We start from the raw sequence: 11,731 nt of genomic DNA on the forward strand, positions 1-11,731 counted from the left end.
GGGATGAAAGGATCCATTGACACCCGAACGAAACAGACCGAGGCTGTCCCATCGCCACCCTCACCGATGGACGGGACCGGCGGACTTCGTTCGGGCGTGTTTCGACAGGTGTTGTGGTGGGGGGAGGGGAGGTAATGCTCGTGTGGTGGCCAGAGGGTCCGGGCCGCCGACTGTTCATAGCCGGGGGGCTAGAACGCCGGACGGCCTGACCCGCACGTGAATCACTCACAGCCGGCGGGCTGGAACGCCGGCCGACCTGGGGACGGGGGTGCACGGGCGCCTGGGCATCCGAACGTCCAGCCAGGGGCGACTCAACGGCATTTTTCGCCTGGGTCTGTGTAGTTGACTCAACTGAAACCGAGAGGCGAGGGTTGAGAAGTTTCAGGGGAGGCAGATGGGTGATAGGGTCGGTCTGTGTTGCACATGTGGCCATCGTGGCTTTCGCTACTTGTGCATATGTTTTGCTGGGCTGCGACGACATTTTAGATTCAACGGTGCGCCGTGCTTCGGGGTACGACACACCTGCTTGGCCTTTTCAGAACAAATTTATTTTTATTTTTTCCACGTGGGACACTGAGAAGAGTTGGCGGCGTGATCAGCACTTCCACAGCTCAGGCATTTCTGGGGTGATGTGCAGGCAGATCCCTCGTGAGGAGTCTTGCCGCACTTCAAGCATCTGACACTCTGTTTGCAGTACTTGCTGCCGTGTCCGAACCATTGACACTTAAAACACCTTAGTGGATTTGGAATGAATGCTCTTACTTTATAACAAAGGTAACCAGCGGTGAGCGAATCTGGAAGTCGGGTGGTACCAAAGGTGATAACGAGCAGGCTGGTGTCGTGACGCTGACCATCTCTGAAAGTCGTCAGCCGACGGACATGGCAAACTTGCTCATCTCTGAGCTCCGCCAGGATCTCGTCCTCCGTCATGAAGCGGAGTTCAGGCGCGAAGATGGTGGCCTTACTGGTGTTTCTGGCATGGTGCAGGGAGACTTTGACTTGTTTGCCGCAAAATTCAGCTGTTTTGAGTAGGGCCTTGGTTTGTGCGCGAGTGGTTGTTTTAATGATGAGTGATCCGTTTGCTGGTGCTTCAATTTTGAGTTCGCATGGACCGCAGATAGCTTTGATTTGCTTTGATGGCCAAAAAACGTTGATCTTTCGAAACGACACATTTTCATTACAAGGTTGGACGACAACGTACGACCCGAGAGGATCCAGAATTGGCTCAAAAGGCAGGCGAACACTGGTCATTGTCGAGAGAGGGTCAGCATCAGGGCGAGCAGGCACCGGAGTGGTCGAGGACGAGCGAGGCTCGGAACCGGGGGCGTTGAACGGAGACGGAGTCTGCTGTCCACCCACCGCGGTGGAAGTGTGCGTACCAACGGTCATGGCCTGGGGCGCGCGAGGGTCATCAGATGAAGCGGCAGCCAAAGCGGGGTTGGCGGCAGTTCCGTCGTCTACATCCAGGGCATTATCAAGGTCAGAGGCCGAGTTCGAGTCCGTGTCAGTATCATTCTTCTTGCGCTTGCTTTGCTTCCCCATATTAGGGGAGCGAGAAGGGAACAACAAAAACTAAGCGGAAAGGTGTGTTTGAAGCTAGTACGAACGGAAAAAGCGACGAGAACGACGATGCGAAAAAAGGACTCCTTGGCTGAGAGCCGTAGAAGGAGCAAACCACTTGCTGGGGTCGTGCCAGACGGGTGTGTGGCCACCGAATGGGTCGACGAGAGCCTGTCCGAGCCTGCCACTACAGATACTTTCATTTATTTGTTTGAGGCGTTTCGGCCTGTTCAGACCATTTCACGGGCGGATGATGTTATTTTAAATTGGTGTAATTATGTATGTGAAGAAAAGTGTACGTTTATTGACATTTTCAAAGCTTGAAGCAAACCGGCAAGTCTGAGAAAGTTAAAGACAATGTTAAGCAGTTCAGGGTGGTCATTGCCAAGGACGTTTTTTTAAAGAAAACTCGATATTTTGATTACGACAAAAAGCCTGCATATCTTTGCGGTGCTGTTGATATTTTGTGCACTCAATAACAATATGTTTAACCGAAAGTGGATGATCGCACGGCTGGCAGTGAGGACGAGGTTCACTTAAGTATATGTAACTATGTGTGAGTGTAGTGTGTCCCATTCGTAAACGGGTCAGCACCTTCTCCTCCAGACGGTCTTTACGATGCGTTGATGGCCAAGGGGTAATGTCTGGTTTGATATCATGAAGTTGTGTTCTGGGAGTATCGGTCCATTGTTGTTGCCAAAAATGTTTTGTCATTGTGCGAATGGAATGTTTTGTAGATGCATGATCAGCAGGGATCTCCATGATGTATTGGTTTGTCAAAGCTTCCTTGGCTAGTTGGTCAGCCCGTTCATTGCCCATGATGCCTGTATGTCCTGGAATCCATAGAAATTTGATATTCATATCCTGTGTATGTAATATATGATAGAGATTGAAGATTTTAACGAGGAGGTGGTGTGTGAAGTCTGGGTCAATAAGAGATTGCACAGCTGTCTTTGAATCCGAACAAATAACTATTGTCTTCGTTTTGTGGGTGTGTTGTTGAATGTGTTGCAATGCAAGGAAAAGAGCAAATAATTCAGCCAAATATACCGAGGTGCCATCCGGTAACCGACAGTTTTTATGGTAATGTTCAGTGCAAATAACTGCACATCCGGTGTGGTTATTGGCCTTGGAGCCATCGGTGTAAATAAAGCTGCTATTTTGATTGTTGAAAATTAGACGATTCAATGTTTGTTGAACATAACTTGTGAAAATGCGTTTGGGATCATCAAAAAGAAACAAAACTTTCCGAGGGGTTAACTGCCATGGTGGTACTATTAAAGCAGGTGGCATGGAAGGAGGCGGTAAAGTAAACTAAAGAGTGATACAGTAGATAGTGGTTCGAGATGCTATTGTAAGTCCTGAGCGACGTTCTGCCGGTCCTACGTAGTTATGGTGAATGTGAGGTAAGACATGTGTGGATTTAAATGCTGGGTGACCGGGATTTTGTCGCACTTATGTTAAGTATCTCAATGTGTGTTCCATTCGTCGGAGGGCAAGACGCATAACATGAGCGTCCACTTCAAGCGCTGAAATCGGGGAAGTACGCAGAGCTCCTTGGGCAACTCGCAAAAACATATTCTGTATGGTGGACAGTGGTTTGAGAGTGTGTTGGCTGCCTCCTGCATATACCACGGAGCCATGTTCAATGATGGGAAGAACTAAGGGTTTGTATAGACGTAATAACGATTGGCGGTCGGCACCGTATGTTGACCCGGAAATGCATCTAAAGAAATTTAGTCTTTTTATGCATTTGGAGCAAACATGCTCCACGTGCTGTCGCATCGATTATCTGGGGTCAAGAACGATGCCAAGAAATTTGAAAGACGAAACGAAAGGAATGTGGTGTCCATCTAGTCGAAGCCGAAAATTGGGAGTACCACGCATATTTTTGCTGAAAATCATAACTGCAGATATGGGAGCGGAGAAGCGGAACCCGCATCGCTCTGACCACTGCTGGAACTTGTTTAGGGCGGCTTGGAGCCGTGGCAGCGAATGGTCATATTCAGCGTCTGAGCACCAGATGGCGCTATCATCCGCAAAAAGTGAAGAGGAAATACCCGATGGTAATGAGTCAAATAGATCGTTTATCATAAAATTAAAAAGAATCGGTGAGATACAGCTCCCTTGTGGGAGGCCGTTTTCTAGATGGTGAGTGTCGGAAACGGCGGATTTGCATCTCACACGAAATGGTCTGATGCCGGAAAGAAACACAATAAGATTATGTGCCAAATGGCCTTTAAACCCTAACTGATGGAGCTTGAAAATTAGAGCAGGTTTAAAGACCATGTCGTAGGCTCGGCTAATATCCAGGAATACGGCAGTTGTGTGGTGTCGATGTTTAAAGGAGCGTCTGATGTCAGTTTCAAGCCTGATGACATGGTCTATTGTGCTACGATTGTGTCGGAAACCACATTGATTTTTTGTAAGCAGGCAGTCTCGTTCTACATTCCAAGAGATTCGCTTCACCACCATCCGCTCAAAAAGTTTTCCTAGACAGCTGGTAAGTGCAATGGAACGATAATTTGATGGATCTTTTGTGTCTTTTCCTGGCTTTGCAAGTGGAATAATGATGGTGTCTTTCCAGGCGTCAGGAAAGACATGGGTCGACCACAAATCATTAAAAACTGCCAATATAAAACGAAGCATATCTTCTTAAAGATTACGAAAAAAAGAATAGTGTAACTGATCATGACCTACTGAGGTGTTGCCGGTGGATTTTATAGCCTTTTGTAGTTCCAGAAATGAAAATGCTAAATTATTGTCTTCGGTGTTTTCGGAAACAAAACAATCAGTATGCAAACGAAAACGGGCTTGCGCAGTTTCCACAAATCCTGGTCGGTAATTTCCGGATGAGCTACACTAAGATGGACCTTCAGCAAGAGCATTGGTGATAAGAGGTGTTGCCGAAATGATTTGGTTGTTAATGCGTAAAGTGGGCAATGAAATAGAGGTGCGTTTTCCGGAAAGTGCTCGAACCAGTCCCCATAGCTGGCTTAGGGGAGTAGCAGCAGTGAACTGCTGGATGTATGCTTGCCAAGAATGACGTTTGGCACTCCTTATAGTTCGTCTGGTTCGAGCACGCTCATAATTTCGGGCAAGAAGATGAGGTACATCATGGTGGCGACGAAAGCAGCGGAAAGCACGTTTCCGACGCGCAATAGCTTTCTTAACTTCGGTCGTCCACCATGGTACTGGGATGCGGCGTGATGGGGTTTTAGTCAGTGGAATTATCGCGGTTGCTGCAGCATCAATAATATGTGTAATAAGGCCAACGCCCTGCTCTGGTGATTCATAACAGTCTCGGTTCACATAACACAGTTCTTGAAATTTGGCCCAGTCTGCTTGTCGTAAATTCCAGCGGGGTATGGATCGCAAAACTTCGTCAGCGGTTGCGTCAAAAGTGGTGTAAAGTTTAATTGGAAAATGGTCGCTGTCGTGTAGATCTCCCTCAACAGTCCAATCAAAGTATGTTGCTATTGAGGGAGAGCACAGCGACAGGTCGATGGCTGTTTCTGTACCAGTGGGTAAGTGGTGATGAGTATTATTGCCTTTGTTTAACAGGACTAAGTTGTGTGTATCAATAAAATCTTCAACCAAGTGTCCTCGGCGATCAACGGCTTGGGTGCCGTTACTCCAAGCTGGACTGTGAGCGTGGAGATCGCCGAGGATGAGAAAAGGGTTTTGAAATTGAGCAACGAGTTGGTCAAGTTGCCGTAGGAGCTCCGTATTATCATAATTTGGTGTAATGTATATTGAGCATATATCGATGGTACGGCCATGCAGTCGAACTGAACATGCAACAGCCTGAAGAGGTGTGTTAAGAGTGAGTGGCGTGTGTGTTAATTTTTGACTGATGTACAGTGCCACCCTACCTTGGCGACGCTCACCGTCCATCGTGTCATAGCGATATAACGAGTAATTTGGCATTTTAAAGTTATATGTGTCGGTGGGACGAAACCATGTTTCCTGTACGGCAATGATGATTGGAGTTATTACGACAAAAAGTGCTTTCATTTCGGACCATTTTGCAATGAGACCGCGACAATTCCACTGTAAGATGAAAGACATTTAGTGATGAAGGGATCCATTCCCACCGGTTGATGGGAATCGCCCGAACGAAACAGACCTATGCCGTCCCATCGCCATCCTCACCGGTGGACGGGACCGGCGGTCTTCGTTCGGGGGTGTTTCGACAGGTGTTGTGGTGGGGAAGGGGAGGTGATGTTTGTGTGGTGGCCAGAGGGTCCGGGCCGCCGACTGTTCATAGCCGGGGGGCTAGAACGCCGGACGGCCTGACCCGCACGTGAATCACTCACAGCCGGCGGGCTGGAACGCCGGCCGACCTGGGGACGGGGGTGCACGGGCGCCTGGGCATCCGAACGTCCAGCCAGGGGCGACTCAACGGCATTTTTCGCCTGGGTCTGTGTAGTTGACTCAACTGAAACCGAGAGGCGAGGATTGAGAAGTTTCAGGGGAGGCAGATGGGTGATAGGGTCGGTCTGTGTTGCACATGTGGCCATCGTGGCTTTTGCTACTTGTGCATATGTTTTGCTGGGCTGCGACGACATTTTAGATTCAACGGTGCGCCGTGCTTCGGGGTACGACACACCTGCTTGGCCTTTTCAGAACAAATTTATTTTTATTTTTTCCACGTGGGACACTGAGAAGAGTTGGCGGCGTGATCAGCACTTCCACAGCTCAGGCATTTCTGGGGTGATGTGCAGGCAGATCCCTCGTGAAGAGTCTCGCCGCACTTCAAGCATCTGGCACACTGTTTGCAGTACTTGCTGCCGTGTCCGAACCGTTGACACTTAAAACATCTTAGTGAATTTGGAATGAATGCTCTTGCTTTATAACGAAGGTAACCAGCGGTGAGCGAATCTGGAAGTCGGGTGGTACCAAAGGTGATAACGAGCAGGCTGGTGTCGTGACGCTGACCATCTCTGAAAGTCGTCAGCCGACGGACATGGCAAACTTGCTCATCTCTGAGCTCCGCCAGGATCTCGTCCTCCGTCATGAAGCGGAGTTCAGGCGCGAAGATGGTGGCCTTACGGTGTTTCTGGCATGGTGCAGGGAGACTTTGACTTGTTTGCCGCAAAATTCAGCTGTTTTGAGTAGGGCCTTGGTTTGTGCGCGAGTGGTTGCTTTAATGATGAGTGATCCGTTTGTTGGTGCTTCAATTTTGAGTTCGCATGGACCGCAGATAGCCTTGATTTGCTGTGATGGCCAAAAAACGTTGATCTTTCGAAACGACGCATTTTCATCACAAGGTTGGACGACAACGTACGATCCGAGAGGATCCAGAATTGGCTCAGAAGGCTGGCGAACACTGGTCATTGTCGAGAGAGGGTCAGCATCAGGGCAAGCAGGCACCGGAGTGTTCAAAGACGAGCGAGGGTCGGAGCCGGGGGCGTTGGACGGAGACGAAGTCTGCTGTCCACCCACCGCGGTGGAAGTGTGCGTACCAACGGTCATGGCCTGGGGCGCGCGAAGGTCATCAGACGAAGCGGCAGCCAAAGCGGGGCTAGCGGCACTTCCGTCGTCTACATCCAGGGCATTATCAAGGTCAGAGGCCGGGTTCGAGTCCGTGTGAGTATCATCCTTCTTGCGCTTGCTTCGCTTCCCCATATTAGGGGAGCGAGAAGGGAACAACAAAAACTAAGCGAAAAGGTTTGTTTGGAGCTAGTGCGAACGGAAAAGCGACGAGAGCGACGATGCGAGAAAGGACTCCTTGGCTGAGAGCCGCAAAGGGAGCAAACCACTTGCTGAGGTCGTGCCAGACGGGTGTGTGGCCACCGAATGGGTCGACGAAAGCCTGCTTTGTATTCACTACAGATATTGCTTGGTTCGAGTGCATCACATGACAGCAGCAAACATCTGCCTAGTTATGGCAGTCAACGTGCCATTAGTGGCCAAACAATAGCTATACTAGCAACCGTCCTGTGGTTGGCATATCACTCATATCATTACCCAACATTAACAGTGCAGCGAAGCTGTGGAGACACACACAGTTCTCACGCGACCGACAATGTCACACACACAACAACACACGTTAGCGCCACCTATTGGTGACCCACACGACTAGGTGTTGACCTCGTGCCGCTACACCGCCCTTCCCCAGACATGTCGCAATCGGGAAATGACATGTCGAATGCCGTAACGCACAGGGGGATCACTTCGTGGCCGTAGCGCGTACGGACGGCCGGACGAGCTGGGTGCTCAGCACCGTCCTCATTTGTCGCGGAGCACTGGGGTTCATTGCGCGGCGGCGGCTGGCATCTGGGGAGATCCGGAGGCATCTCGCGCCGCGCAGGCACGCACGGAGTGGCGTCCTGAGTTTGCCGCTCTGGCAACGGGAACAGCAGCAGGCGCAGGCCATGTACAGGAACTGCGCCTGCAGCCAGGCGGGCGAGCTGGCCCGGATGGCGTCTCGTAGATCGGTAGTGGATCCAGAAAAGCTGGCTTGACGCGATCGACAGAGACAACTCACTTTTTGTCCTTGCGCCGGATGGTCACTGGTTTTGATGACCACCTGCACACGTGGAATGGGCCGTCGTAGGGAGGCTTTAGCGGTGCGCGTGAGACGTCTCTCCGGACAAAAACATTGGCGCAGTCCGAGAGTTCTTCGGGAATGAAGGCGTTCGTCGATGGCTGCTGGCGTGGCTTCACCGGGCGGAGTTGCCGAATGGCTCGCCGGAGGAGGTCGCCGTGCGACGCCTGGGTCCGGCGGTACCCTTGCAGAGTTGGTGACTGGGGAACTCCTCTGGGAGCCGGAGTGTCGTGCCGTAGACGAGCTCCGCAGACATGTAATCCAGGTCCTCTTTTAGAGCTGAACGCACGCCCAGCAAAACCAGTGGTAGGAGATCGGTCCAAAGAGTGGCGGCATCTGCCGCCCGCAGAGCTGGCTTCAGCTGTCGGTGGAACCTCTCCACCATGCCGTTACTCTGCGGGTGGTAGCTGGTGGTGCGATGCATGGTGCAGCCAAGGAGCGCCGATAGGTGCTGCCACGGGCCGAACTCAAACTGGGCACTGCGGTCAGTGGTGACCTGTGTCAGCACTCTAAACCGGGCCACCCAGCCGGCGACGAATGCGCGGGCGATCGTGACCGCCCGGATGTCTGCCACAGGGATGGCTTCCACCCAGCGGGTGAACCGGCCGATGCACGTAAGGAGGTGCGTGTGGCCATCCGACGGGGGCAGTGGGCCGACAATGTCGTTGTAGACGGCGTCAAATCGAGCGTCCGGTAGCGTGAAACCATAATTGGTGCCCGTGTGCGCCGATGAATCTTCGCACGTTGACACGAGGTGCGCGCTCGTGTCCACTCCTTAGTGTCTCGGCGCATAAAAGGCCACACAAAACGCTGGGAGACGAGTTCTTGTGTGCCCCGAACTCCCAGGTGTGCCAGGCCGTGCAAAAGTCGGAAAAACTACCGACGGAGGCTTTCTGGAACTAAGGGACGGGGCTGCCCGTAGACTCATCCACCACGAGATTTCGGCCACTTGTCAGCGGAACTTCTCCAATGATACCACCAGTTTTCAACCCCTCTTAGCTGTGCTGTAAAGACTGTTCATTTCATCGACGTGAAAATTGCGCATGTGAAATATTCGTACCGCTACAATTAACTTGTATGGTTTGATTTCATAAGGCGTTCAAATGTGTTTTTTTTTTTCAAACGCCTGATCATTGTCGGCCACACATTGGGCACGCCTTAGTGTTAGCCACAGGGTCGACGCTGCGCGGCTTAAGGAGGCTGCAACGCCTAGCATCGCGGTTTCGTTGAAAAGATCTGCGAGCGGCCATGCTCAAAGATACGCTACGTAATTTGCACCAGTGATCAATTCTTCTTTCATATTGAACGTTTCCAGTCAACATTTTCGGGGTACGTAATATATCTTTAAAGTCCAGATGATGGTTCAGACACAGCTTCTGAGATTTGTCGGTTTAGAAATAGTCCATTGGGCCATAGCAAAGTGAAGCGCAAGCTCGATTTTTTCATGTAGCCATTTAATGCATGGTTTCCTCAGTTGATCCACTACAAGCTGCAGGTATAACTGATGTCGCGGTAGTTTCTGGCTTCTACTCCAGTTGTAGATGGTTAAAGTGACTAAAAGAATAATGCCTTCATTAACAAAGTGGGTTATAATTGGCGATTTGTATTAGGAGGGCCTTTATCAGCCCTGTGCCCCTCCCTTGCCAAGACTCTGGATGCGCGTCTGGGCCATAGCCAGGAATATTTAATTGAGGCAGTTTATACCAACGTGGCAGTGATTTGATATACCAGTTTTTTAATAGTTTCATGACGTCACGGTGCAATCAGCTGATTGTTCACGGCCGTCAGTGTTTAGCCCGTTGCATAATCAGCTGGTAGATGGTACACGCGTGGCGGGGACGTCGAAGGTGGGTTGGGTGCGATGTTTGGGTGTTGGGGAGTGAGGAAATGTTATTTTTGGGGGGAGGGGCTCGCGTAATTTTATGAGTGCTTTTACGTGTAGGTTGCACCTAGTATGTCGAATATTGCATGTTGTTCATGCTGAGTTATGCTCATTCAAATGAAAAAGTGCGAGGCCTGCGCTTAGAATACTCAGGAATCCAATCAAAATGTCATGGGCACCATTCTATAATTCAGCATTTGCTATGCATATTAGCCCTCCGCAAAGTAGAAGTGTGTTGCATTTGTGTACAGCTTGAATCCTTACATATCACTGGGCTGATAACATCATACAAATCTATGGACTGAAAATGTACAAGTATTGAAGGGTAATGAGTGAATGAAGTGAATGTGAATTATTCATGGTAGTCAACAAAAGAGGAACTCACCAGCTCATCTGAACAAAACTATGAAGGACCTAAGTGGTCAAAACAAAGTGAGCTGTAGGCATGACCAACATGCATCTGGTTTGAGAGCAGATAATTGTGTTATCAAGCCCATACTTGTTAAGCACAAGGTTCCAAAATCTTCAATCCTTAAATGGTGCCCAGAACTAGGACCTTGTTCTGCACGCTATGCAATTTAAGTTGTTGTGCATTGTTATTTATGCTACAGATGTGTGACCAATGGCAGTGTTGGAATGCATGTAAATTTTGTGTGGTTTGTTCATTGGGACATCATCAAATATTTTGAGGCATACTCTGATGTCAGTGGTTAGTTAATGTATGACATGGTTTATGTAACATGATACATTGCTAACCTTGCTGCTTTGGAGAGAAGTGGAATTACAGTGCACAGTCTAGGTGGGCAGCACAGGCCATGATAGATGGATGCTATGAGTAGGTAGAAAGAGTTGATGTGTTTCTGTCTTGAATTATTTCCATTATATATATATAATATATATATATATATATATATATATATATATACATATGTGCTCACCTTACTAGCATGCAGGTGATCTGTAGACATCAATCTCAATCTCTGTGGCAATAGAAGGGCAGACAAGATGGAGTCAGGAAGCAGAGAGAACAACCTCAAGGCCATTAACCTAGGAGGATATGACAATGGTCCTCCTCACCTTGTTATTCCAGAAAGAAGAAGTCATCTGACATGCTGGCTCACCCATGCATTGACCATAGTTTTAACAGTTCTTACTGAGCAACACAGTGGAAGCCCTACAGGTGATAGTTGTGGTGAGATCCTCATAGACATGCACTGTTAGAATGTGGACTTATAGCTTCTGGCAGCAGGCAGCATTTGTTTTTTATTACAGGCCAGGCCTGAAGTCACCTAACTTCACTAATAGTTGATCTGGAAGTATATGTTATATGTATATGCATATATATATATATATATATATATATATATATATATATATATATATATATATATGCATACATACATACATACATACATACATACATACATACATACATACATACAACATACATACATACATACATACATACATACATACATACATACAAACATACACATATATCTAGAGTCATCAAAAATGCCCCAGCTGATTAAGATTAAAGTCTGGGGCAGTGGTGGTATAATGGTTTGGGCACTTGACTCTGGATCTGTCAGTCTGGGGCTCGGCCCATGGCCACACCAACACCGCATCCCACATGATACCCAGTAAAGTCCTGCAATGGCCTGGCAGTTGGTGAGGCTTTAAGCCCCAATTGCTTTCATTAAGATTTAAGTCCCCATTAATGGCGAATGTGCTCC

The sequence above is a fragment of the Pollicipes pollicipes genome, unplaced genomic scaffold (genome assembly GCF_011947565.3).
Source record: "Pollicipes pollicipes isolate AB1234 unplaced genomic scaffold, Ppol_2.1 Scaffold_5724;HRSCAF=6776_pilon_pilon_pilon, whole genome shotgun sequence".
NCBI classification, from domain to species: Eukaryota; Metazoa; Arthropoda; class Thecostraca; order Pollicipedomorpha; family Pollicipedidae; genus Pollicipes; species Pollicipes pollicipes.